This window comes from Leptopilina heterotoma, unplaced genomic scaffold (genome assembly GCF_015476425.1).
Source record: "Leptopilina heterotoma isolate Lh14 unplaced genomic scaffold, ASM1547642v1 Lhet_27, whole genome shotgun sequence".
Classification (NCBI taxonomy): domain Eukaryota; kingdom Metazoa; phylum Arthropoda; class Insecta; order Hymenoptera; family Figitidae; genus Leptopilina; species Leptopilina heterotoma.
In genome coordinates, this window is record NW_025110978.1 from 1,193,913 (window position 1) to 1,199,912 (window position 6,000).

Here is a 6,000-nt window from a genome sequence, read left to right on the forward strand (position 1 = left end):
TAGATTTTTAAAACTTTAATATCTCTGGCTAATATAAACGAAAAATGTTCAATGAAGGCTCAAAAGATGCGTCTGAAAAAACTCTACAAAACTAAAGAAAAACATTTATAAGTGTCCTAACATTTTTTTTAAGTTATGGCCAAAAAACGTTTTTTTACAAAATGAAAAATGCAAAAAAACAAATGGTCAAAAAATGTGCTTTTCATTAAAAACATTTAATAGCAAATATAATATAATATTTTTATACACAACAAATAAAAACAAACTTTCAAGTCTATAATAAAAATTAGTAAAAATTAAAGAAAACAAATACAAACCTCAAAAAAAATTGAATAAATTCCCGACATTTTGAGTCAATATTAATAAAACTTCAGAAACGTTTGTCGAGAACAATGACAAAACAACAATGCCAATCTTTTACAAGGCATTAGTGATAGTTTAAGTAATTTCTACTCAAAATATTTATAAACACTACGTACTAACTCAATTCTGATCATTTTGTGTAATTATTTTCACTTATTTACTTGTTTTTTCACAATATTTATGCTTTCTTGTCAAGTTAGTCGACTGACATGAATGTGGCCATTTTTAAACAGGGTGTGGAAGCTAAAGCTATCGTTTATCGACGCACTCAGAGTTGGGTCGCTGCGTTTAGGGTGCAGTCCCATGGCACCGTTTTGCGTTGCGTTTTGTAACTAGGCCATTAGTGCAAATATAGCAAACATATATCTCCATCTCTCTCATACTCATTGCCTAGTTACAAAACGCAACGCAAAACGCTGCCATGGGAATTCAGCCTTATGACACATTAAAGGTGAAATCATAGGGGACTAGGGGAAAGATAAAGTAGAAACAATTACATTATGCAAATGACATTTGCCAAAAATTTAATCTTTAATTAATATTTGAATGAAACAAAATAATAGAATAAGACAAAACAATGAAATAAAATATTAAATAAATCATTAAATAATTGAATAAAAATGTAACACACTAAATAGATAAATTTTTAGGTTAATTAAAATATTACTTGAGAAAAAAATTAAAATATAAATCCACTTTGAATTAATGTTCATAATAAAAATAAATTACTTTTAAATAATAGAAAAAGGCAAATTATTAAATATTAAACAATCTAACACATTTTTAGGTTAAAGAATCAAAAACTTCAGTTGAAAAAATTGATTAAACTCCACAAAAGTAGGAAAGTAAGTGTAAACAACAATTGTCATGATTGACTTGTACAACAATTTGATAGAGAAGCGCGATTGTTAAATTTTAGGTTATCAAATTGGCAACTCTGCCACAAGAATTTGTCGAACTACACTCCCTGCATTCTATACAGATTAATATATATACATTATCAGTGCGTGGTGTGATACTAAAATATAAATACACATGCAAGGAGAATAAATACTGCTTAAACATTTTATTTATGTATGTCAAGCTCATATTTGATTTAAAAAAAGAATATTTTGAAAATAGTAAATTCCTACAACACTTGTTATAGGTTACGAAATTCCACAACAAAAGAAAATAAAAAAATATATATACAATGTTTTACAATTACTTCATGTACTAAAAGGTTAACAATGAAAACTGTCAACAATTAATACGATTTGGTTTTTTCAATAATTTTAATAACTCACCTTTCCGATGAGCGAAGAATGTACTTTCCTTCATGCAATAATATTGTGAACAGCAGTGGTGGTCTTGTCACGGTAATTAACCTGCGAAACAAGAGAAATATACTTTTTTCAAGGTACACGTGAATAATTATTATCGAAATAATGTCAGCAAACAGTTTATATTTACCGTAATTGAGAGCAAAGACAACGCAGTCAATCAGAAAAGAGCATAAGGAAGTTGAAAAGAAAGAAAAAAATTTCTTCGAGTTGCGCAGATCCTCCGTTGTGAAGCGCTACGTGCGATCTGCTACCGCAGTTCAAAATCGGCGAGTATTTACGTGGTACGAGGTGAAGACGGCGCCGCTTTCTGATTGGTTGCGCGGTCTTCACCTCTGAACGGCGCAGCCAATCAGAAAGCGATGCCGTCTTCACCCCGACTACGTAAAAACTCGCCGCTTTTGCACTGTGGCAGCAGACAGACCCAGTAAACGAAAACTAATTGAAATGAATTAAAAAGAATTCACAAAGAGCTTTCGTGAATCCCGCTTTGTGACAAATACGAATTGGAGCCATGATGCAATTTTCCTGAATTCGTGAAACTGTATTGAACTTCCGAACCTTCTATCCGTACCAATTCACTGGACAAGTTTTGAGCCTTTAATTTTTTTCAATTCGTTAGCACGAATTCAATGCATTCCTTGGCCATTTCTTTCGAATGCGAATTCGTTTGGACAAATTGGTACATATTGAATTAAATTCAATTGAATATACAAAGAGCTTGAGTGACTCCCGCTTTGTGACAAATACGAATTGGAGCCTACCAAAAATGTTAATTCGTTTCAATTCATTTGAATTAGTTTTTTTTTACTGGGGAGAGCAGATCGCACGTAGCGCTTCACGACAGAGGATGTGCGCAACTCGAAGAAATTTTTTTCTTTGTTTTCAACTTCCCTATGCTCCTTTCTGATTGGCTACGATGTCTTGCCCTGTCATTTGCGGTAAATATCACATGTTTTTTTATTGTCTCTGCATTTTACAGGTTACACTATAATTATTTTTATTTTAATAATAAATATGTAAACTTATGCATTTCGGAAATATGCAAAAATTTTTACATTTATGGTCTCCTAACCTAAAATTTTGAATGTGCATTTCACTATTATTGCAATAGTATTGATTTTTTCTAGTTTTTCTATAGATTAATGAACTAACAAAAGATGAGTAAATGGAGATTGATTTCTATTATTGATTTTCCTCTTTCTTTTGTTGTGTGTTTATAGATAATAAAGATGTCTACCGAAACAATGACATATTGTTACATTACAATGCAAACGAGGTTAATATGAAATTATTACTTGTTTTATCAAAGTAGAATAAATATAAATAGAAAAATTGTTCACAAATAGCTGACACTTGCCAATTTTATAAAATAGAATCTGACAATCATACACCTCTCTTGTGATTGTTATAAGTCAATCACATTTGCTATGCAAAATTGCCATTTGTTTTACTGTGTATAATTGGTAATAACTATTGATTAATTTTATTAAATTGTGATTTAAATTCAAATCTTTTGACGCGTTTAGGTAATTTTGAGTGGTTATATCGATTATATCTTTAGTTTCGTATTTTCTAACCTACAAATTTAGTGTTGTTCTTTATGTTTTGATAATAATAGGATTATGCCACAATACATAGCGGATTAGATTTTTTGATATTATTACAATATAATTATCGATACTATTTTTCGAAAGATATTGTAGCAGCAAGGTTAATTTTACATATTTGAATATATAATTATTTTTATAGATTATTTAACCTTTTCCCTACATGATTACACAATAATTTTGGAAATATTTCCAGTGCGAGAATGGTGTTTGTTGTCAAAATTAAAATCTATTCTCGCTTTATATAGGGTAAGTGCGGGTATAGTCGGACAGTACTAGTAGTCGGACACTTTCGTGTTTTTTGGCAAATAAATAATAATGCATTGTTATAATTGCTTTAAAAAGTATACTAGACGAATGTGAGAAGTTTATATTTTATTAAAATAGTGTTATTTTCGAAAATAATGAAACAAGAAATATTTTATTTAATGCTTTAAAAATCATGGTGTCCGACTATAGATACAACCATTTTTGAGTAGCGCGATGAGTGGCACAAAGTTTTGTTGACAATTAATCATAAATATTAAAACTTATAGGGTTTAAATATTATATTAATAACTTCTAATATGCTTTAATTCCATTTTCCAGCAGATAGCAATTAAAAAATTATCTTTTTTACTTTATAAATCCAAAATATCTGACAGATGTCCGACTATAGAAACAAGGGGAAAAAGTGTCCGACTACTAAAGCATTCGTAATTTTTTATTAAAATGTTTATATTTTATTAAATACTCAACTATTTGTAACAAATTTATATGATTTTTAATCCTGAAGAACTCCTTTAATTAATAATGTGCTTATAAACACAGTAGATATTTGCTATTTCAAGAAAAAAAGCATAATTTAAGATTGTATCCTTAAGTGTCCGACTACTAGTGCATTTACCCTATATATTCTTTTTTAATTTTTTAAAATAATTTAATAATTTGGATTGTAATTGTAGGTAAAATAGTATTTTTCGCAGTATTGTTTTCATGTGTTTATAAAGTATAAAATCATTGTTTCAGAACAATCAATATGCAAGGAAATTGTTTTCCTATCGCTACTGGCTCTCTAGGAGGAGAAAATAAAAATTTCCTGACGAAGGGTTATGTCATTGTATCTCTTCATTACTAGGCAATTACAAGTGTAAGTGACTTTACATTTTCAACATAACATTTAACATATTTATTAAATAAAATTGAAGATTAGCAAATCAAATTACAAGTTTGCAAAATATATTTAATTAATTTGCTATTCTGAATTAGTTTCAAAGAATTTAATTTTTTACTCATGACTTAATTCTTCTGCTTTTGAGTATATACATACATATATTCAAAGAACAAACTAAAGGACAAAAAGGAAGGATGTGGACAAGGAAAAAGACATGCAGAAGTGCATTTATTATGTAAGGATCTTCAAAAGCGGTTCATCATTTGTACATTTTCCTATACAGGAGACATAATCTATCGGCCAACGTAGGACTCCAAGGTTAAAAAAGTCTCCACTTCAGGACTCAAACTACATCCGTAAATCCCGTAAAGGTCAATAAATAAATGAACATGAATCAATTGATTACACATTTTCTATAAATTTCTTCACAAGAATTCAATTATTTTCATATATAATAAGACTCATTGAAGAATTTCAATTATTTTTAATTCAATTTTAATCGAATTCCTCGAAAAATGTAATTATTCTTACACATTATATTAAAATTCGTCAAAAATATTCAATTATTTAAAAATTTGTTGTTAAAATTCTTTATGAGAATTCTATTTTAAGAAGCATTCAATTATTCAATAAATTATTTATTTTTGCATTTAAATATTCAAATTCTCGTAGAATTTTCAAATAAAAATTGATTTAAAACAGTTAAAATTTTTTATAATTCAATATTAAAAGCATTATTTCATGAATTTTTAGAAATAAATGAATTTTGAAAAGGTTTCAAATTAAAATCATTGATATTCTGAATTTTTCATACTTTTAACTAACAATTCAGTAGAATTAATTTTTTTCCAAAAATTTAATTGAATTTTTTAAAAATTATTTCAAGTTTTTATTTTCAAGAATTTCCGAATAATCGAAATTTCATAAAATTGAATTGCAAACAAATAGGTTTGAAAATTCTCAAAGAACTTCTTCAAGAATTATTAAAAATGTTTGATTTAGAAAAGAATTTTATTTAAAAATTTTAATAAAGTTCTTTGAAAAATTTCAATTATTTTCAAAAACTTTCCTCAATACAATGATTTTCTATATTTACTGTTTAAATAAAAATTTCCAAAAAAATTCAATTATTTAAAAAAAATTTAATATAATTCTACGCAAACATTTAATTATTTTCATAAATAATAAAAATTTTACAGGAATTCAATTACTTACTATTTTTTTATAAACTACTTAACAATAATTCAATCTTTTTCAATATAATAAAATTTTCTAAAGAGATTTAATTATTTTCATAAATACTAAAATTCGTTTTAGAATTTCAATTCTTTATTTGTGACGCGGTCCCAAGAAAGGTACCTAAGAAGTAAACGATTTATAGGTTGGGTTCGAGTTAGATTTATCTTGATTAAAAATTCATTTTTAATTATTTAAATTTAAAACCAATATTCATTGTATATTTTGAATATAGTGAAGACTTGAAGACCAACAATTTTTAATTAATAATTGATTCTCTTTCCGTATTTTTACTTACAAAATTTATAACATAACC